The sequence below is a fragment of the Sorex fumeus genome, unplaced genomic scaffold (genome assembly GCF_029834395.1).
Source record: "Sorex fumeus unplaced genomic scaffold, SorFum_2.1 ptg000098l, whole genome shotgun sequence".
NCBI classification, from domain to species: Eukaryota; Metazoa; Chordata; class Mammalia; order Eulipotyphla; family Soricidae; genus Sorex; species Sorex fumeus.
This window is the reverse complement of record NW_026606155.1, coordinates 23,913,039-23,936,147: the sequence shown is the minus strand read 5'-3', so window position 1 is coordinate 23,936,147 and position 23,109 is coordinate 23,913,039. Positions and strand designations below refer to the sequence as shown.

At 41.6% G+C, this 23,109-nt stretch overlaps 1 protein-coding gene and 2 pseudogenes across 9 annotated transcripts in view; all 3 read left to right on the top strand.

Annotated features, from left to right (window-relative positions):
* RGS6 (regulator of G protein signaling 6) overlaps positions 1 to 23,109 on the top strand; it is a 570,853-nt gene that overhangs the window by 73,437 nt on the left and 474,307 nt on the right. The window lies entirely within an intron of this gene.
* LOC130041413 (40S ribosomal protein SA-like) lies at positions 13,138 to 14,002 on the top strand (annotated as a pseudogene).
* Positions 16,246 to 16,365, top strand: LOC130042236 (uncharacterized; annotated as a pseudogene).

The following is a 23,109-nucleotide window of genomic DNA, read 5'->3' as shown; positions in this document are numbered from 1 at the left end:
CCTGCCTGCTAGCTAGGAGTGATGGAGTGATGAGTACAGAGCCAGAAGTAATCCCATAGACCAGTTGGGTGTGGCCCCTAAACAAAAAAACAACCAAGAACAATCACAACAGACTTGAGCAGACAGCTTGATTGCAGCTTTGGGAGATACTGTGTGGAAAGGAATTCACAATGCAGGTCTGAGAAGCTGTCCTCAGAAAGACTTGCTTGCAAGATTGGTTCTTAGTTGGCATCTGGGAAGGCAAACTGAGGGAGGATTCATGTCTCTGATGATAGGAGAGTGGGTGTGCCTTAAGTGTGCAAGCAAAGTTATTTATGGCCAAAACTGATTTCTGTTTGGGAGTCTTAACTGTGAGTTCGGTTAGGCAGAGAGTGCCTGCATGAACAACCCAGGCACAGGGTATCTAATGAGCTTTCCTGCTTGATATTTCACCTATTGTTGTCAGAACACTGTGCCAGTGGAATTCATCCCATCCTGCACAACTACAAGGGGAGAGAAACTCTTGGAAGCTTGGGTCTGTTTCTCAGACTTTATTGATGCACATTTTTCCTTTGCTGATTCCCCCACCCCCCTTATATCCTTTTGCTCTAATAAAGCTGTCATAGTAAAGGTAAAGGTAAAGGCCCTCCCGTTGATTGTCGATTTGCTCGAGCGGGCCCAGTAACGTCTCCATTGGAGACTTTGTTGTTACTGTGTCTGGCATATCGAATACTCTCGGTAGCTTGCCGGGCTCTCCGAGAGGGGCGGAGGAATCGAACTCGGGTCGGCCATGTTGGCTGCTTGTAAGGCGAACGCCCTGCCTGCTGTGCTATTGCTCCAACCCCAAAGCTGTCATGAAGAACATTATATTCAAGTGCTATGAATCCTCCTAATGATCACCAAACCTGTGAACTTTCTCGAGGATACTCCATAGAGAGGTCTCCTGCCAGAACCTCCTGCTTGCTTGCTTGCTTGCTTGCTTGCTTGCTTCCTTCCTTCCTTCCTTCCTTCCTTCCTTCCTTCCTTCCTTCCTTCCTTCCTACTCTGGAAAAGCCGTTGTTCTCTCTTTTTATGGAATATGTATCTCTCTTTTTCTCCACCTGTTTTACAGATAAACTTGTTTTACTCCCCACTACCCGGCTTGGAAAAAAAAAAAAGGAAAAATCCCAGGAATCTCAAGATAATAAGTATTTGTTATGTCAAGTCACTGGAGTATATATCTCACAAATGGTTAACCAAGACAGGAAGCCATTCATTAGTCATTTCTCTCTTTCCAGGATTCGCTTTAGTGTGTGAATCTACGTGCTAAAGAAATATTTGTAGAACGGGTAGGTACTTTTGCCTGTGAATGTTATAGTCCTTCTGCTTTCTTTGCTAGCAAAAATCAAGACCCTGAACTCGTTTTATAAGGCAGGTTTGCCTTCCTCTCTTTTGTCTGAGAGGGACAGACTCAGTGAGAGCAGTTTGTCTGATAGCATTCAGATGCTGCCGTCTTCCTTTTCTGATGAGGTCCGTGTTTATACGAACGGATGTATGGCCATGCTTCTTCTCTTTCTCACATTTTAGGCCCCTAATTCTCATTCCCTCTATCTCTCTCTCTCATTTCCCTCACACCCCCACCCTTGGTGATGACATTTGTTCTTACCAATGGAATAAAACCTTCTTCCTGCTGAAAAATTAATTACCAAGTGCTTCCAGGCCTTATAATATATTAATATTTATCTATTGAGTCTTGCTTCTTACTCTACCATATGATATCTTGACAAAAATTCAGACAAATGAGCTTTCTTTTGTTTTATATGGTCTCTTTCTCTGGATACTATTTTGAAATAGACATGTAGAAAGATATAACTCAGACTAAGATGCCTTTAATGGGAAGATAAAGCTTCAATAGTATTTTGTAATAAGTATCTTTGGGTTCTTTATAAGTTTCATTAAAAGTAATTTAATCCAAGAAATAATTTAATCAAAAGTGAAGTGCATACACATAAATTATAATTTAAATATGAAAATAATATAAATTTTATCGTGATTTTCACCTTAAAGCATGTCATGAACATGTCTTTTGACACTAAACATTTTTCTCATATATTTTAGTGGTTTTATTATGTGAAAATAGAAGAAAGATAAATTTCAATTCTAATATCAAGTATCATCCAAAGTGGGAGAGACAGAGAGAAAAGAGAGAAAGTGCAGTGATTAAGTACTTGCCTTGCCTGCAGCCAACCCTGGTTAAACCCCTAATACCACCAAGATCAACCCCTAATCACAGAGCGAGCCTCTGAGCACTGCCAGGTCTGGCCCAAACACACCTCCTCACTGATGATATATTTAGATACCTAAACATGTGCTTCTAGATTTTTAGACTCTTTCAGTTTACTTTGTTTGAACCTCCTGAGCAGTGCTCAGGTGAACATGGGGCCATTCTCAGTGATACTCTGGCTATGCAGCCCCATGGTTCAGTTTGTGGATACTCTTGTGCCCAGCATGCAGTGCTGCTCAGTGGTTATGCTTGGGGGACCCAGCTTTACCTTGGCGACTACAAATTCTACCCACTGGTTCTTGGGAGACTGTGTTGGGAATTGAACTTTGGGTCTTACGCATAAGAAGCATATGCTCCAAACTTTTGAGTTATCTTCTCAGTCATTTTTTAGATTTTTGTCCCATCTGGTTTTTCTCTTTCAGCTGTTGCATAAAAACATATGATTAATCATATTTTATGGGGTCATGATGTTTACTTAGTAGAAACTACTAAAATATGTTCTTTCCTTTAGGAGCGAAGGTTTTGACTCCATCTTTTTCTTGTTTGTTTTAGGATTAATTTTGTGTAAGGGTAAATATCTCAGATTGGAATTTGAACTGTAGTTCTAGCCATTTATGGTTGTGCCTTTAGGCAAGTGGTAAAACTCTGTCTCATTTGCTCTCATGTATAAATTGGAGGCAAATGTGATGCTTACATTGCTGGCTTGTTGTGAGGGTTAAAGGAGTTAACAAGTGGAAAATACTTAATAGCACTTGGCATAGAGTAGGCAAACAATAAATCTAAGTAACTTTTATCCTAGTAGATGAACCTCCCGAACTAAGCCAGATAACAATTTGATAAGTTATCAAATTGCTCCTATAAAATAAACCATGGTAATCATCTTCAATAGGGTGTATTACATATTGAATACATTTTATCAATTCTAGCATCCAGGAGCCATAAACTTGGCAATATGGTAATTGATAGGGATGCTGTGAAATCTTGTATATTTTAAAGGTAAATAGGAATTTTTCTTTTTTTTTTTTTTAGTTTTAGGGGTTTTTTTGGGGGGGTGCAGGGATGCTGCTCAAGCACTACTCAGGGGCCCCAGCAGCCACTACTGTGATTGTGTCTCATGATTTACTAGCTGTACCTGGGGCACTATGTAGTACCAAGGATTGAACTATGCATACTAAGCACACACTGCAACCGTTTGACTTATTTTCCCAGCCCAGTAAAAATGTTTTTGCAGACAGATTCATATACTGACAAATAATGGTTAAAACCTTGGGAGAAATTTGTCATTTGTTTGTGCACAATGTATTTAACTTTTATACTTGACGAGGGTAGGGATGTAACTCTCTCAGTTTTCTATTTACATACCAGTCCACTACTAGGCCATAGTATGCACTAAGTAAAGATTCATGGAATGAGTAAATATTCAAGAACCTGTCTCTGCTTTGAGTGCAAAGCAGTGTAGGTTGGGAACATAATCAAGGCTTTGTATGATGAACTGACAATGGATTCTTGTCTGCTGAATGGGCCGGGGCCTTTCAGCTTTTCCTCTTGGTCTTTAAAGACTTGAGGGCAGGCAGATTCAGAAATAAAGCAGGTGGCTTTATTACTATTGCTCTGTGTGAGTGTCTCACTCTATGCTGGTCAGGTTCTTTGATTCCTCTGCTGCTCCCTTGTGTGTGTTCTGTCCTTATTGCAGCTGCTGGAGCTGATTTCACTGTGAAAATAGTGTTTCCTTTCTGATGGTCTGTGGGTTTCGGTGTTTGGTTAACAAGTTTCCCATTTTCTGAACAAAATGCCAAAAATCCCTCCTTGGATGATGCTGAGGGTCTGTAATGATTTCTGCACACCTTCCACACACCTGATGGGCTCTCAATTGAGCGACATGCTTCTTGTAAGGATGTGGTATCATTCAGAAGGCTGCCACTCTTATCCATTCTAGGGCATTCCTAGTAAGGGGGCATTGACCTCCTTTTTTGGGTAATGTTGGAAGACATGGGAGGAATAATTTTAGTTAATGCTGTTGAATTTTTTTTAAAAAAATCAGACTTACAATATGAATGGATTTTATTCTCTTCAAAGTAATGACCTTGGGATGAATGTAATGCTTTGATGATTTCATTGATGTTGCTATTGCCCCAAACATTTCCGGAATCCTTCTTTTTAACTTGCCTTCAGAGTCTATTGCACATTCTTGCGACTGTTTTCAAGTCTGACATATTTATTCTTTGTAGGAGGCTTTGATTTCTCTAGGAAAAAGGAATCAATGGCATTGAATGCAACAACTGAGGTTGTGCTAGGGCCAGAAAGGACGGGTTGTGTCCCAGACAAATAAGATTTTAGACATCTTATATTTATGTCCTGCACGTGCTTTTCTGTATGTGATTTCTTCTACAAATAATGTTTCAAACTATAAAATATTTCAAGCCTACAGAACACTGTGGAACATCATAAGAGGCATGTTCTGGACACTGATGTTAAATAGATGCTAATGTTTTGCTGTTTGTATTGGCTCAGGTTTATCTTTCACTTCTCACCTGTTCTAATTTTGAGAGGAAGTATTTTTTTTTTAAGAAATGGTAGCCTGCCCCATAACCATCTCCCCATCTCCCTTGTGCTATGGTCAGATTTGTTCAAGTTGCCTTTTGGAGGGAGTGTTTTTGAGGTTTTGTGTGTATGTGATTATTAAATTTTTTTAATTAAAACACCTCGATTTACAAAGTTATTCACAGTTGAGTTTTACAAATATAATATTGCAGCATCAATCCCACCAGCAGAGTCAACTTCCCTCCACTGAGTCTCCCAGGTTCCTTCCTATATCCCCCAACCCTCCAACCCCTGCCAGCTGCCCTCTTCACAGGCGCCTTTCTAAGTTCAATTGTTAAAGTTTGGTTCTCTTGGTACTGAAATCAAGAGTGTTTTTGACTCTGTGGTTTGAATATTTGGCTCTATCATTCCTTAACACATCTTTGTACTCCTGTAGCTTCTCATCTGTCTCTTTTCTCCCTCTTCCCCCAATATTTCTTTCCATCTCCTCCCTAAACTTTGCGGCCAAAATTGATCTCGGCACCCTCCTCCCCCTTTAAAATATTGCATTCTGGAGGGAGTGTTTGAAATTTATATCAATTATATTAAATTCTATGTATCCCTTGGACATTGTTTTTGAGATTTATCTATGTTGATTTATTTTCTTCTTTGGATTTTGGGTCACACTTAATTGTGATCAGGGCTCACACCTGGCTCTGCTCTCAGGGATTCCCCACAGGTGGTGCCAGTGGGTCAGCTGCATGCTGCCTTATCTACCATACTATCTCTCAGGCTCCAGAGTTTTAAAAAATTACAGTATGACTGGGTTTGCAATACTATGTAAATTTCAGGAGTATAGCTTCATAACATGACAAATACATATGCCATATCATGTCTCTCTCCAAAGGTCTTGGTCCATCCACCATTCAGTTGACTCCTTTCACTTGCCTCTTCCCTTCTCATATTGACTTATTTTTTAATCAATCTGTAGTATTTCAGTAGAGCGATAGCACAGTGGTAGGGCGTTTGCCTTGCACGCAGCCAACATGGCCGACCTGAGTTCAATTCCTCCGCCCCTCTCGGAGAGCCCAGCAAGCTACCGAGAGTATCTCGCCTGCACGGCAGAGCCTGGCAAGCTACCCGTGACGTATTCGATATGCCAAACACAGTAACAACAGTCTCCAATGGAGATATTACTGGGCCCGCTCGAGCAAATCGAAGATCAACGGGAGGGCCTTTACTTTACTTTTACTTTTACTTTTATTTCAACTAATTCATCCATTTATCTAAGAGAGAATCAAGCTGCTTTTGCCTTTTGCCATTACAAATAGTGCTACAGGAAATATTAACAGGGATATCTGCTTGGGATGTAAGCTAGAGATAGTTTAAAGCAAATTCCTGGAGGAAGAATTGGTAGGTTCTAGAATATGCACATCTTCAATTTAGTCATTATTTCAAATTGTTCTCTAAAGCAATTGTAATTATGGTCTCATTAGCAGTTTCTGTTTCCCTATATCCTCTGGTTTATCAGATTTTTAATTTTTTCCTATCCCTATTGGTATTGTTTTGTGTCTTCGTTTTAATTTGTTTGCTTGCTTACTAGTGTGATTGAGCATCTCTTTATCTGCTTACAGGTCCTCCAACTTTCCTCTTTTATAAATTGCCCATTTAAGTACTTTGCCAGTTTTTCTGCTGCCATTGCCTTCATTTATATATTTATTTTTATTTAATTTTTAAAATTGAATCAAGTAAGATACACTGTTACGAAGTTGCTTATGATCGGGTTTCAGTCATACAATGTTCCACCACCCATCCCTTCACCAGTGTATATTTCCCATCAGCAGTTTTCTTTCCCTCCCACCACCCCGCTCCCAAAGCCTGCTTCTATGGGAGATACTTGGGCACTTTTCTTTTTCTCCGTTATCTCTCTCTTTCTCTCTCTTTCCTTTTGGGCATTATGGTTTGCAATACAGAAAGTTTATCACGTATATTCCTTTATCTACTTTCAACACTCAATTCTTGTCTAGAGTGATCATTTCCAACTATTACTGTTATAGTAGTCCCTTCTCTGTCCTAACTGCCCTCCGCCATCCCCAAAATCTTGTGCAAGCTTTAAAATTATTGATTATAGCAATCATTTAAATTCTAGCTGCCGGGACTGGAGTGATAGTACATTAAGTAGGGAAGGCACTTGCCTTGCATGGAGTCAACTGGTGTTTGATCCCTGTCACCACATATAGTCCCCCAGGTATATCCAGGAATGATCCCTGAGCACATAGCCAGGAGTTAACCTTGAGCACTTCCAGGTGATTGAAAAGTTTTGTTTTTTTTTTTTAAATTTTAGATGCAATTTTTGTTTGCCAGTTAGATGGACTGCAAATACCTTTTCCCAGTTCATGGCTTATGGTTTTACATGTTTCATTTTATTCAAGCACCATGATTTGCAGAGTTATTTACAGCTGAGTTTTAGGCATACAATGTTCCAGCATTGATCCTACCAGTAGTGTTAACTTCCTTGCACTAATGTTCCTAGTTTCCATTTCGTACTGCTCATCCCCAGTCCTTTTGATGTACACCTATTTAATTTTGTTTGTTTATGTTTGGGTCTCATGATTTCCAAATTGCTAAACTGTAATATGTCACAGTTATCAACATCTCCTCTGTAATGTGAGCTTTTTGGTATTTTGTTGATAAAACCCTAGTTAATAACCTAGTACCATAAAAATTTTTAAGTCCTTTGAATTTCTTCAAAGAAAATTCCAATCTAGAATTGATTTTAGGAGTAGCATGGGCTGGAATCTCCATTTATCTTTTTCCATATGGGTTGTTACCCAGTTGTCTTATTCTATTCTTTAAATCTTTTCAATAAGATTTAGTGAAGAAGTTCTAGCATCTGTGGATGTGTTTCATGGCTTTTTGTTCTATGTGGATAGGAAGTTTGTCTACATAGGTCAGCTCCACTCTATTTGAATTACTCTGGGCTTGGAGGTCAGGTTATAATCCAATTTAGCCAAAAATATTTGAGGCACGTGGAAATCTTGCTTTTCTTTTGTTGGAAACTGACCGTATGTTTTACAAATATCTTGTGAACATGTGACATCACAGGATGCTAAGTCTTCTTATCTCCAAAGTTGGCAGAGGTATATTTAATTAGTTCTAGAATACATCTCTCAAAAGAATTTTATAATTTATTTCCCCAGCTTTAAAAAACAAGCAAGCAAACAAACAAACAAACATAATTTTGTTTTCTGAGCATTTCATAGACCATATTGCTGTTCTGAACAGCATCTTTCTCTCGTCTTTCCCTATTATAGCTAAGATACTTTCTAAGTTTATTTTTGTAGATTTTGGAGAGTTCTCATTAATGTTCATGCCTTATCTGTAGATATGCTGGCATTTCTTATGCAGACAGATAAAATCTTTTGATAATGACATCTTTTCCAAGTTGTCAGACTAAAGGAAAACTGTTTCTATACTCACCACTTCTGACACCCCATGTGTGGATTTTGCCCACATTTCAAATCTCCAATTTTCTGTGGTTGCCAAATGGGTGCCTACACCTCAATTCAAGTCTGGCACTAACAATCTGGAGGTAGTGAGACCCTACATGGTAAAGTCTCCATCTCTCAAGATCTCCTCCAACCCACTTTAGAGGTCAGCCAAGCCCAAGTATGGGAATAGATCTTACTTTTAAGGCTCCTTTGATTTCTCCTTGGATTCAACAGCTTGCTAGGATGGATCACAGATCTCAGGGAAGCACTTTACTCTGATCCTCTTATCATGAATGATAATAATAGAAACTGCCAAGTGGAGAAAATGCGTAGAGTAAAGTCTGGAGGATCGGGGTGGGTGGGAGAGGGATTTCATAGGTTTTTCTTGTCCTATGTAGGCATGTCACTCTCCCAGTATCTCCATGTATTCACCTCCCCAAAGTTCTTCAGAACCCCTCATGTACCAGTGTATTTTTCTTACAGGAGATCACACACAACAAACAGCAGTGCTCTAAGAATTTTCCTGCTGGTGCTGCCCTCATAACTAGGGGGCCACCAGATTGACACCCAGGAGTGCCAGATGACAACCACAAAAACTCAGTGGTTCTTGTGAGCTGACCCCAAGACCTTGCACATGTTGGGCGGGAGCTCTACCACTGAAGCACTCACCCCAGCCTCATGATAATTATATAACAGGATTGATTACATCATTGACTACTGATGATTGAACTCTATTTCCAGCCTCTCTCCCCTCCTCTTGCATAACCAGTGCCATATTTCAAGAGTAATTACTTACCAGCATAACCTCAGGTATGGTGGCAAGGGATTTACTGTAAATAATGTAAGACTCTCCTCTTACCTCTGTTACTCAGGAAATCCCAAGGGTGTTATAAGCTCTGGGATAAGAACTAAGGATGAGTGCCAATTAGTATCTATTTTTTTTTAATCACAAACTCATAGTGAGTTTATGTATCTTTCTTGTATTTCTATAAGACCACCTGTGTTCATAAGTAGAGTTTTATTGAAACACAGACTCACCCATATTTTTCTATGATTCCTTTTGATTCCTTTTGTATTATTATGGCAGAGTTATAACATAGTCTGTTTAGTTTACCCTGTAAAAAGTATCCGCTCTCAAGCCCTTTACAGAAAATTTGCCCACTTTCCTCAACAGGATGTTGAATGTAGGGAGTAATGATGATTTTTCTTGTTTCTTTCCTGACCTGAAAGAGAACATGTCACTAGGAATGATGTTACCTTTAGGCTGCTTGGCATGTTCCCTTGATTTGATTAAGAAACAAATCCTATTCTTAGATTTGTAAGAAATCTGTGATTACTGGCTTTGTTTTGATATTTAAAAAATTATAAATTTTGAGAAAATATTTTAGCATCTGAGATCTGTTTTTCTCTCTTTTTAAACATTCTTGATTATTTTGTCTTTTAGATTCCTCCTGTATGTATGGTTTATAATATAAATTTATAGACCTGCTTTTTTGAGTTTCTTTGGGAATTATCTGAAGTAAGGCTGTAGGAATTTTGCTCTAGTTTTCTCCATGCCATCACTGGCCTAAGACTGACTTTCGATGTTAATTTCTCAGGTTGCACATTTCTGGACTGTGCAGGTACATAACTGTGCACTGTAAATGTTCCAGAGATCTTTAACTTTGGCAAAAGATTTTTGTTCTGTCTCGAGGTGAGATAGAAATTAATAAGGGACCCAAACTGGTGGGTAAATGCTTTTCAACCTCTTTTCCCTGTGCTCAGGGCCTTTGAAGAAGTCTCACTTGAGGCAACAACCTCCTATGCTAGGGAGACCCACTGGCTTTGTCTCTTGTCCCTCTGTGCTATTTGAAATTTCAAACCATTATTTCTCCTGAATCAATTCTTGTCCTACTTCTTGCTACCCTTACAGCTTCTGCTTCCCCACTTCATTCCTTTTACCTTCATGGTAGCTGCTCAGTTGATTCTCTGTTTACTTATTGTTTTCAGTTTTAGCTTTATTTCTGGCATCTGGTAATTTCCTCTTATTTACTGCAGTGTCAGCTCTGCCCTTAAAAGCATACTTATATCTCATTTTTCAGGTGCTTGTAGCAGGAGTGTGTGAATGCACGAGTCATACCAGCTCACCATCTGGTTGGCATAAGAGACTTGCCTCTGAATGTAGTGTCAGCATCCAAAAACCAAAGCAAATCCCAGTAAAACAGAAAGCATATCCACCATATTAGATCTGAACATGAGCTAGCAAGCATATTAAGTCCCACAGGCATATTACCATCTACAGGTCTCCCAAAGAGTTCTCCCAACTCTTTTCAAATGGGCAGGATAAGCAACTAGCCCAACTTCCTGTCAGGGGCAAAACCAGGCAAGGAAGAAGGTCAGCTCACCATTCACTCCTCTCAAATGGTCTGCAGGCAAAACACACCAGGTATTAATGGTGCCTTTTCTCAAAGTGATTTCTATGAATGTCAATACTGTCTTTCATATAATACTTCTAAAGCATCACACAGTTGTATAAATTGCAAATTCTAGTATGAATTATTAAGCTTATCTCTGAAAATTGTTAATTTTTAGTGTACATACATGAAAGAAAAATCTGAAAATCAGTTGGCGAGGAACTTTCAGTAATTGACTTCAAAGCTAGAGAGATGAACGAAGTCCTTTGATATGACTGTCACTCATCTGTGGTACATAGAGAAATACTGTATATTGAATGAACAATCTGTAATAAGGACAAACTTTAGTCCTTTGAATGCAAGACAGAATATTAAGCAATAAGGGAGAAGAGAAGGAGGGAGTAAATTCGGGTGAAACAGGAATAGTGGTGGAGTCTTAGGGACTTTGATGATGGTGACTGTTAACTAAAACCATACAAATTAGTGCTATTATAATCATCTTACTAAATCACAATAAAAAACATTGAAACAAAAATCACTGTTAATTTAACTTAAATACTGATGTTTTCATTTTTCTTTTTATAAATTTTGTTTGTTCGAGTCAAAAATACATGGACAAGGCTGGAACAATAGTACAGCAAGTAAGGTGCTTGTCTTGCATGTGGCTAACCCAGGTACAATCCCTGACACAAGATATGGTTTTCCTAATCTGCCAGAAGTAATCCCTGAGCACAGAGCCAAGAGTAATCCCTGAGCACCACTGGGTATGACTCAAAACCAAATCAAACCAAACCAAAATACAAGGATGAAACAAGATAGAGCTCTAGGGAACTCATCAGCAGCCTCATTTTCTATGTTGGCAAGATTTTGTACGTGTGAACCTTACTCCTAAAGTATCTCTTAAGAGTGTATGTGATGAGTGTGATCTCTGGAAAGTCACAGAGAGGTGGGCTTTGATTTTCCTCTCTTGTTTTATTGACTCATACTTTAAATCCAAGGCCTCTGTAAAGATAGCCATAGACATGATATTTTGTGTTTAAAGGTTGCACGTGACTGAGATTTTAATCTGTTGCTGGCTAAAGATGGATTCCAAGGGACTTCCTACAGTATACTCTTGTTCAGGATCTAATTTAGCAGCATCTTAATTTGAGTGGGAAGACAGCCGTGGGACTTTTTGCTCAGTGCTTATAAGAATATTCTGGAATACTCCATGTAACCTACTACCCCAGAGGAGGTGCCCAGGCAGTGATACTTCTCTGACCAATCTGGAAGCCTTTGCAGAATGGTAGAACTTCTAGTCTTCTAGCTATATAGACCCGTAGCTTCATGAAGTTGTGGTGATGACTTTGTGGAGAATTTTCTCAATGCACAGTAGGCATATTTTCTGGAGGAGCTGATCTTGCAGTCCCCATATATCTGGAGCAGTCAATTATGAATCTGCTAATTAGCTTGATGTTTAGTCTCTGAGCTGAGTGAGCTTATGTGAACTCTGCCAGATTCTGAATCTCCAAATGATGTGACAGGAGGAAAGGAAAGATTGGGCCAAAGAGGACATAGCAAGTCAATTTCTTATAATCAGAGACTCACTCAGCCCAAGAGCTTCCTTTTCTGTTGCCAGAAAATGTTCATTCTTTTCCTTTCATAACTGTCATCCTGGCCCAAGATGAACTGGTTTTTGCCCTCTTTACTGTTTTCAGTGTTAGGGTTGGGGCAGCTTCTAAAGCCAAGTGTGACCTCCTTAGGGCAGATCTTGCTTGGCAACCTTGTCCTCAAGGAGACCCAAATTTCCCTGAAAATTATTCCTTTTCCTGGTAAATGTGACTTTTCTAAGAGTTAGCTTTTTCTACCTGCCTTTCTCCTTTCTGGTTTTTTCTTTTAGTAGAGGGGAGGTGGTTGGGGTGGAGATAGTAATTAAAAAATATTTATTAAAGATTTTTTTTAGACCTGACAATTTTTTTAAGGCAAATACTTTTATAATTTTTTTTTTATTTTGAGGGGTAGATTGGGCCACACCAGATGGTGCTCAGGGCTTACTCTTGGGTCTGCACTCAGGGACAAGAGGACCATATGGGGTTCTGGGGATTGAACTAGGTGGGCTATATGCAAGGCAAACACCTTACCCACTTTTACTGTCTTTAGAGCCCCCATGCCTGGTACTTTTGAAAGCATTTTAATAATGCCAGATATTTATTGAGCCTTTACTATGTGAAAGGAACTGGGAATGTGGAGCAACCATAAAGGCCATTCCTCTTGGAGTAAAATCATTTTAGTTCACAGGTAAGGCGGAGGTAAAACCTGTCCAAACAAGCACTTCTATGTCTTCCCCTGTCCTTGTGTGTGCATGTGAATGCCCAGGTTGTTGCACATGTTCTGGAAAAGAAATGATGTGCACTGGAGGTAGAAACTGGTTGGAGCTTTTCCGCACTGCCCAGCGAGGGGCCCATAAGGTGTTGTTCAAGATTCCCATCATAACTTAAAGGGAAATTTCACAATGTCCGGAACTCTTGATGTCCTGCGGATGAAGGAGGAGGATGTCTTCAAATTCCTTGCAGCAGGCACCCACTTAGGTGGCATCAACTTGGATTTTCAGATGGAACAGTACATCTACAAAAGGAAAAGTGATGGCATCTACATCATAAATTTGAAGAGAACCTGGGAGAAGCTTCTTCTGGCAGCTCATGCCATTGTTGCCATTGAAAACCCAGCTGATGTCAGTGTGATCTCATCCAGGAATACTGGCCAGCGTGCTGTGCTGGTTTGCTGCTGCTATGGGTGCCACTCCAATCGCTGGCCGCTTCACTCCTGAAACTTTCACCAATCAAATCCAGGCGACTTTCTGGGAGCCGAGACGTCTGGTGGTTACTGATTCCAGGGCGCAACACCAGCCCCTCACAGAGGTGTCTTATGTTAACCTGCCTACTATTGCTCTGTGTAAAATAGACTCTCCTCTGCACTATGTGGACATTGCCATCCCTTGCAACAACAAGGGAGCTCCCTCTGTGGGTCTCAAGTGGTGGATGCTGGCTCAGGAGTTTCTGCGCATGCGAGGCACCTGTGGGAGGTCATGCCTGATATCTACTTCTACAGAGATCCCGAGGAGATTGAAAAGGAAGAGCAGGCTGCTGCTGAGAAGGCCGTGACTAAGGAGGAATTCCAGGGTTAATGGACTGCCCCAGACCTGGAGTTCACCTTGACTCAGTCTGAGGTTGCAGACTGGTCTGAAGGGGTGCAGGTGCCCTCTGTGCCCAATCTTCCCTACTGAAGATTGGAGTGCTCAGCCTGCCACAGAAGACTGATCTGCAGCTTCCACTGCTCAGGTCACTGACTGGGTTGGAACCACCACTGAGTGGTCTTAAGCTGTTTTTCTAGACCCAAATGGAAAATGAAAATAAGGTTGACAGAAAAAAATGAGTTTCTAAACAACAACAATAACAACAACAGCAAAAACTGTTTGGAGAAGGTCTCTGAGAGGGTGACAACTGGGGAAGAGTATCGTCCTAGGATATAAGAGAATAAGTCCAGTTTGCTTCAGATCTCCTCTTCCTGTTTCCAGGACTTGTGACTCAGAGTAGCCACAGGACAGAACTCTGCCCTCTGCTCCCTGCCCACTGCTGCTGGCACCCTTATCTCCTAGAGCACAGGCTTTAGCTCTGAGCCCCCTCCTTTCCTCCTCTATTACCTGATCACTAGACTCCTTCCATATTCCTTCCTTTGAAGGATCTGTGCTTGCTGGACCTTCCTTTCCACTGCCCCCCCTTTTTTTTTCTGGCTGAGCACTTTGTCACTTTGTTTGAAGATGATAGTAACAGTCTCCTGTGTGAGCACCTTCCTCTGGCCAGTCTGTTACTGCCACTGTGCGGGAGGATCAGGGAGCTTCTCAGGGTACTTACTCCTCATGCTGGCTACTCTCAAGAACTTGTGCTGCTGCTGCTGCAATTACTATTATTCCCACTTGGCAGCTGAGGACAGAGATTCTGCCCCTGGCTACTCCCTGACCCAGGAAGTGGTTCTGCTAGAATCCCAACTCAAATTGACTTGAATCTCCAGTCACAGACTGGGACTGCTTTCTCCTGCTCTTGCAGGGTCACAGTCCTGCTTGCCTCCCTTATTCCTTTGCACAGAATTCTCTCATGAATCCCAACATCTGTATATGGCGATGGTGAAGGGTGGGAGTGAGGGGGAGATAGGGGTGTCCAAACAATCTGTAATTGGATTAAGAGACTCTTCCACCAGGGTCCTGGCTTTCCTCCCTTCCTGCTTTTGTTCTGCATTCCCTGCTGTAACAATCTCTGTTGGTTTATACTGAGATGTTCCATCAGTATGGACAGTTTTACCTGTGCTCACTCCCTGTGCAAGAACTTCCTTGTTCTCTCTCTAGATAAATAATCATTTTTTTTCCCCAACTTGCCCCTTATCTTCCCTCCTCAAATCTTAGAAGGAATCTCTAGGATTACGAAAGCAAAAACAGACTGACTAAAAGCTCGTTGGATATGGCAACCTTTCTGTGGAAGAGTCACCAGGCTAAATTCTTTTATGTGGTCTGATGAGGCCTTCTGAATATACCTTTGTACTCTAAGAACCTACTGTGCAGCACTGATTAGTGGAGACTCATGCTATGGAACCCACTTCACCCTACAGTTTCTCTTGATTACTGTACTCAGAACTGCTTTTGGGGGCCAAAGATGGAGTACAGTGGGTAGGACATTTCCCTTATACACAGACCCAGGTTTGATCTGAGGCATCCTGTATAATTCCCCGAGCCTGTCAGAATTTCCAGCACTTTCTGTACATGTGATGTTCATTGTATGTTCTTAGACTATGCATGCTTGAGTTTCCTGAAAAACTACTAAATTGTGTATATTGTATCACCTTAATTCTACCAGGCCGTGCTAGTTAGACTTGCTTCTTATTGTAGGTAAGTTGTTTTTCTGTAATATAGCTCCTCCTTTCTATCCAGTTGTTTCTGGGACTTGGGGATGCCAAGGTTGTTCATGTGCTTCCCTCTCTGGGTCATGCTCACCCACTTGTTATTCCCATTCGTTTCCTTAGTACTATTTCATGTGACCTTGCATGAAATATGAGCATTCCTTTTCTAAGCAATAGTCTTGGGTCATGTCACTTATTTCATCAAAGCTTCTGGGAGCTTAAAAGACTTTTGGAGGAGTTTCCTTTTCTAAATTGCCTTCTAGCTGCCCAAGAAAGTCAATTTCCTTCTTTAATATCGGGACTCATTTTGGGACGCATGATGACATGAACCCTGTTCTGTCACCCATCTGAGTTATCCATTTAAAAGTTGACTATTTCTCTAAATCACATCCGTTCTCTAGGGATTAAAATTAGGTATTCACTAGAATATGCTCAGGGAATTCTGAATACAACTTCAGAAAATGTTAAAAAAAAATCAGGGAATGAAACTGGGAGAAAATTGGAACTAAAATGTTCCATTAAAAAAAAATTCATTGTCCCTCTTTGACTTTTATCTTTGACTTTTAGAAGCTAGCGTAGTTGGGGGTGGGGACAGGAAGAGAATGAAAGGGGAAACAAATCCGAGGCCGTTTGAGTTGTGGGGAAACAATAAAAACTTAAAAACCCAAAAATGACCCCCCTTTTCACTTTACCCACTGGACTCATCTTTATTGGCCGTTCAAGTGGAGCAAAGGAATAACCTTTTAAAACTCAAGCACAATGGGTATTTGTCTTGTATCCAGAGGAAACAAAATGAAATGAAAAAAATGGAAGAAAATGAACAACGTTCCCTCTGGAACCCAATTCTTCCTCAGGGAAGAATTGGACAGGAATGTTCATTTTGAAAATGGTACAAGAGGCTTGGCCTGGTACAGTTGGAAAGATAGATGATAGAGGCAGGAGAGAAGCAGTCCAAAGGCACTCAGGCAGAGGGATGTTATTTACTTGCAAATGAGGGAAGGGAAGGAATTTCACAGCTGGTGAGCAGGGGTGTGGTCCAAGTTAGAGCAAGACCTTGGACTTTTACTCTTCTAGCTCCACACAGCTCCATCATTCAGCCATTATATTGACAATATTGGGACCAAATTTTATTTGCTTTGTCTACCCAGCATGAAGCCTTGGTTTGGCATATAAAAGGGACTCAGTAAGTATTTGCTAAGAATAAGGCCAATTCTGTGCTGTCATTTCTGGTAGTTGCCACTAGGTGGTGCCTCATAGGAAAATGAAATCTCTTCCTGTAACACAGTGGCACTGTCCTCCCATTGTTCATCGATTTGCTGGAGCGGGCACCAGTAACGTCTCCACTGTGAGAGTTGTTACGGTTTTTGGCATATTGAATACGCCATGGGGAGCTTGCCAAGCTTTGCTGTGCAGACGGGATACTCTTGGGAGCTTGCCAGGTTCCCCCAGAGGGGTGGAGGAATCGAACCCTCATTGGCCACGTGCAAGGCAAATGCCCTACTCGCTATGATATCGCTCCAGCCCATAAAATCTCTTCCTAAATGGATGAAAACTTGACTCTTCTGGAAAGCTAGGAAGTGTTATTCAGAAACCTCGCTGGAGCATGTGCCCAGTAGCCACTCACAACTCTCATTCCTGGTGTTTTATGTGCACGTGGAATTCAGAATAATAGTCAACCCTCACTTTCTTTCTCTTTTTTTTAATTTATTGAATCATTGTGGGAAAAGTTACAAAGCTTTCAGGTTTAAGTCTCAGTCATGCAATTATCAAAACACATTTCCCTTCACCAATACTTATTTTTCACCACCAAGAACCCCAAGAAACCCCCCCCTCCCAACCCTCCCAATGCCTGTGAGACAGATGAATTCTAGTTAACACTCTATCTACTTTGATTAGATTCATTGTCTCGACAAAAGATGCACCATTATTATTTAGAGTTTATACCCCCCAATCAGACATGCTGAAAAGGCATTGTGAAATAATTTGTTTTCTACATCTGGTTACAAGAATCAAATGACGGATTTCTGGTATTTTACTTATTAAGCCTGGAAGTATTTCTGCTGAGAGTCAGATAATTATGAGATTGATTTCTGTGGCTCTGGAGCCATGGCCGTGCCAGAGAGCCGCTTGTGGGGGGCAACTCGTGACCTCGGTAGGGCGTGAAGGATGAGCCAGGAACGCCCCCCTTCCCATGAGGTTTCAGTCGCCCCATCACGACCAGCTCATACTTGGCTTTTCATAAAGGTCCGAAGCAGCTGCCATCTTTCTTTCCAGAGGGAAAAAGGCGGAAGGGACCAACACCCTTTCCCCTCTGGGCAGGCATGGATTAATGCATAGTCCAATCATCTCCTGCCACAAGCTGCTGGGTTCTGTATTTCCTTTTTTTTTTTAATAGTGAATCACTGTGTGGTACAGTTACAGGCTTACAAAATTTCATGCTTACGTTTCAATCATACAATGATCGAGTACCCATCCCTCCACCAGTGCCCATTTCCTATCACCAACGGTCTCAGCATCCCTCCCACCACCCTCACCCCGTCCCCTCCACCCTATCCCGCCTCTGTGTCAGGGCATTCCCCCCCCCCCCCCTCTCCTTTTGCAACCCTCACGTTCTTTGCCGGAGTTGATATCAGAGAAGGGCCACAAGAATTCTTCCAAACTGTGGCTTGACTTTGGCATTTGAAGTCAGTTCTAACTCCAGCCAAGTCTGCACTGTGTCAGCCGGGTCTCTGTTGTTTCTGATCATCCCCTATTTTTCCAAGCAAACAAGATCCCCATAGCTTCCATATTTCCTCTGAAATTCTCTCCCAAAGTCATTTGGAAAGTCTTCCATAATTCCGACAGCCTGTGAGTTGCAGTGTGGGATCCCCCTGCCTATTTTAAACTGCTGCCTTATAAGTCCCCGCTCTGTGCCTGGGGTTTTTATGCTGCATTTCTCAGCACAGTCCCACAGGATGGGCCTAAATGAGGAAACCAGCTCTGCAGGCTCAGGCGGCTTTCCCAGAGTGACAGCTCAGAATGAGGAGAGAGAGGATTCAAACCCAGGGCCATCTGTCGCCAGGCTTGCTGTGTTTTTATTACTTTTTGCTACAGAGTGAAGTTTACAGCATCTCAAATCTACTGCTCAGAACCAGAGATAGTGCTAGTACTAACAACCAGCTTAATGTAAAGTGAGATCTCATGGGAAGGGAAGGGTATACAGGGGCTGATCACTATGAGCAAAAACACTCTGCCAGTCTGAATAGTCTTCAGACAATTCCAAAATAATAAATGCTCAGCTGGAGGCTTCTTTGTACTTACAATCCTCACTAAAGTTTCAAGAGATTCTGATTGACATAAGGAGAGGAGATGCTGAGTGAGACGTGTGTATGTGTGTGTGTGTGTGTGAGAGAGAGAGAGAGAGAGAGAGAGAGAGGAGAGAGAGAGAAGAGAGGAGAAGAGAGAAGAAGAGCAGAGATGGGAAGGGAAGGGAGAAAGAGAGGGAAGAGGTTAGAGTAGAGAACTGGATTCCAAAATTCTATCAGATTAGATGAATTTTGCCTAGAACCTCTAAGTCCTTTGATCCTTCTACACCAGTGGGAACAAGTCAGTGTCCAAGCCCTTCCCCTTCATGCCTTTTAAAACTTATCCCTCCTGAGTCTCATTGTCTCAGATTTCTGCTGAAGGGTAAGTTCCAGTGATTGGTACCATGTTAATCAAATGAAGAGATCAATAGAATTTACTTGCTAGATAGTGGGGGGTTGTTTTGTTTTTGTTTAGATGTTTTATTGGAGAAAATGATCTGAATTAGTGTGTCAAGACATGGGAGATGTTAATGTGGGCATCTCAGGGGTGATTGGCTTATGGGCAAGGATAAAGGGAGGTTGAAAATCCAGATGGAGATGTATCTGGGTGCTCAAGAAAGGGTTGGAGGAAAGGGGACAATTTGGGGTCAGAGTCCGTTTTTGTGTCTCTTATTGCAGATCTCACTTTACACTCTTGCGGAATCTGATCATCCTATTTCTGAAATGTCTTCTTCGAGACTTTCTGAATCTTTCTCAATAGTCATAGATGTAGTTCAGCTTTAGAATACTTAGGTGTTATAAATTGGGAATTATTTTGTAACCCTTCAGAGGAAAGTTGGGATATGAGAGTTGTTATTCTTCTCCTCGATCCCCTTTTAAATAATGAATTGAAGTTTCAGGAAGGCCCTTAGTGTGTTCATGACTGAGCCAAAATCCACAGCCGGTACTGTTTTATTATAAAGCCCTGCTCTTAACTGCTCTACTAAGCTTGAAGGAAAAAAGTGGAAAGCCTTAAAATGAAAGCACTTATTATCAGTAATCTAGCAAAAAATAATAATTCAAGAGTGAATGTGCCAGTTGCTGGGGCATGCAATAGAGGCGATAGGATGAATTAAACTAATAAAACAGACAAACCTATCAGGTAGCACCTACCTTCAGAAAATAATAGAATTAAAGTTTCTACCCACAGGAAAAGTTCAGTTGTTCAGTCACCATGGTAACAAATAGCCCGCAGAACCAATTTGAAATCTGTTTATTCAGTCCACAGCTTGTCTTTGTGAAAACCCAACTCTCAAAGTCATCCGATCTGGGCTGACCTCATCTCAGAGACTCTCCCAGTGTGTCTGCCGATCAAGAGCTGCCTCACCTCTATGCTCACTTGAGAGCCAGCCTGTGGGAGTGGGGTGTTCGGGCAGCACCTCCCATCACAGAACCCCAGGTTTCCCAAAGCCCAGCATGATATCAACTGTGTGTCCTACTGGGAAAGGCAGACCTTGAAGCCAGCACAGGGTCAATGACTGAACCTAAATCACAGAGAGCAAGAAATACAGCTTCTTCATGGTTCTGGTGTAGATGTCAAGTGAGGATCTTACTGTCCCTTGACAAAACAAACAAGTGCAAACCTGGCACGGAGTGTCTGCCCACCAAGCTAATAGTGGGCTAGGGAGCAGGCGGTTTCCAGTGGGAAGCTCAGGAGTGCCTCTGAGGTGGAGGGTCGGTCACAGAGACCTGGAGGAGAAGGGCCTGCGACCCAAGTGGCTCTAGGCCCGCACTTTGCAGAAAGAGGGAAGAAGCCCAGAGATGGAAGAGGGTGCTCTAGTATGTCTCTCTGAGAAAGTTGGAGAAGATAGAACGGCAGAGAAAATGGAGGGGAGGCTGAGTCATCAGGGGCTTAGGGGTTGGCATCTTGTTCCAAAGGGGTGTGGTGTTGGGATTATGTGCATGAGAAGCCATTATGAACAATATTGTAAATCACAGTATCTCAATCAATTAAAAACTTTTTTTTTTTTTGCTTTTTGGGTCACACCTGGTGATGTTCAGGGGTTACTCCTGGCTCTGCACTCGGGAATTACTCCTGGCAGTGCTTGGGGTGACCATGTAGGATGCTGGGAATCGAATCTGGGTTGGCTGCATGCAAGGCAAATGCCCTACCCGCTGTGCTATTGCTCCAGCCCCCAATTTAAAAATAATATAATAACAAATGGACAGGGAAAGCAGGAAATTACCCAGGAATAGTTGTGTCCTCTGCTTTAGTGACGTTCGTGTCCCCACACTCACGCACATGTTCAGTGTTAGTTCTGTGGGCAGGTCCTGTAAGTGTGTAACTGTGAGTGTGCTGTTCACCAGGGAAGGCACTGTTCTCTGCCTAGGTGCTGCCCAAGCTGTCCCCTCTATTCCAGGGAGAGCCTTAGAAATGAGGTGACTTAGTAACCCTCTATCTTGTCTTATGACTAATGGCCTGGGACATATCAAGAGCTGAGAGATTGCTTATCTCCTAATAAATCTGCTTCATTGTTTTAGGTGCCCTTGAGTGAGTAGGGTCTGATGAAATGGTGGGGGGAGACTTCCAAAGTCAAAGGAGGTAGGGCCTGCCACTCTTCTCATCACACACAGATCCTAGCATCTGAGTTTCTTAGTCCTAGCATATCTTGGTCAGTGTTCTTATACTCGGGGATAGATCTAATCAAAAGACTAAAGTGTGCTTTGTTTTACTGTTTGTTTTCTCCTCCACTGTTGTTTTCTGGGTGAGATCCCCAACAGTCTTCTGTAAGCAGTGAATTTTAGGTGGGGAGGAGGATGGAGTTTGGGCCACACCTCATTGTGCAACTGTGCTCCGGTCTTAATCCTGGCTCTGCACTCAGGGATCACTCATGGTGGTGATCCAGGGACCGTATGGGGTGTTAGGGATATAACACAGTCTGCTGTATGCAAAGCCAACTTCTTACACACTGTACTAACTTGCTGTTCCCTGGGTAGCAGTTTCTGTTAGTTAATTCCTGACGCCTGGTTGAATTGCTTTTGGGGTGGGGACAGGGATGAAGCTTAGTGGTAGAGCAGGTATCTTTTGTGTATGAGTACCTGGGTGTGATCTCTAATATGTGCCTCCCCTACCCCCCACCAACATACACACACACACGCACACAAACACACATATTACTTCGAGATGTGAATGCCATCCATACTAATTGAGTGTGGAAATTGCTGCTGCATTGGGTAAGTGCATGTTTGTGCAGCTGGCTTGCACACACTGACGTTGGATTTACACCATGCTATGACAAGGGCAGCTTCCAGGGTTTTGTGTGGGTGTGCAGCTACTCTTTATTTCCTGGCTGCTTCGCTCTTCCTTTTAAGATCCTTTACTCAAATTAGACTGGAAATCATTCTCCTTTGCATTAGCCACAACTCTGAACACATTCTTTCTGCTGCACTTTGAAATTGCCTTGAATACTTTGTGGATGTGTTTTGCTTGTTCCAATTTGAATGATAGCCTGTTTTATGAATACTTCCTCCCTAGACTGGTATTTGTTTACAGAATTCCTGAGTATCAGCTATGCTGTGTAGCAGACAATGGAAAAGAAACTAAGGAACCAGTAATGCTCAGAATACACTTCTATTATTCTTCCCACTTAGTGAATACATCTTATAGTTATCTCTGAAAGAAGAATTCATTTAGACCTACTAAATACTGTGGATAGTGAGTTTTATGTCTGGCGTGATATTACTGCTAATGGTATACTTCTAACTGCAGGGAAGGACTTTTAGAGTAATATCCCATTTGCATAATATGATTTCAAAGGACACGCATCCTACTGGAACACATTGCTAATGGAATTCTTAAAAATTAGTTCACAGAGGCCCCACTCTAAGCCTGTGTCTGCACTTCACTAATGGTCTTACCTGATTCAGTGTGTGTAGCAAAAGTAGCAAAGGAAGATTTAGAGCTTATCTGGTTTTGTGGTTTTCTCAGAAGATGGTTGAAAGATCATTGTTGATTTGTTCTCCCTTGCTTTTGGTTGTTTAGTCAGAAAGCAGTGTAGTCTTAAAGTCTTTCTAATACTTCATTATCTATAGATCATAATGTAAATTGCCTCTATTAACTGGCATAGACTGTTGAAGCCATAAAAGAGACTTTCTGTAGCTTGATTTTAGCATGTGATAATAAGTTATTTAGGATTATATTTGATTATTTCTATTGATAAATTGCTTATGATTATATTTTGTGAAGAAGAGGCTATCATCTGGATTAAGCAATG